Source organism: Penaeus monodon, chromosome 15, assembly GCF_015228065.2.
Source record: "Penaeus monodon isolate SGIC_2016 chromosome 15, NSTDA_Pmon_1, whole genome shotgun sequence".
NCBI lineage: Eukaryota > Metazoa > Arthropoda > Malacostraca > Decapoda > Penaeidae > Penaeus > Penaeus monodon.
This window is the reverse complement of record NC_051400.1, coordinates 13278310-13278581: the sequence shown is the minus strand read 5'-3', so window position 1 is coordinate 13278581 and position 272 is coordinate 13278310.

Below are 272 nucleotides of genomic sequence, written 5' to 3'. Positions count from 1 at the left end.
GGGACAGAGGAGGGGGTTTGGGGAGGAAAGGTAGGAGGAAAGAAGTGAGGGAGGGAGGGAGAGAAGGAAGTTGTCTTATTCTTATTCACCTCCTCTTCATCTTCCTCCCCTCCTTTCCCCGTTTTTCCCTTTTCCCCCCTGTTTTCTTAAATTTTTTCCCCCCTTTTTAAAATCATCCCCCTTTTTCCCCTCCCCCTTTCCTCCTTTCCCCCTTCCCCCCCCCTCCCCTCCCCCCTCCTCCCTTTCCCCCTCCTCCCCCTCTTTCCCCTTTT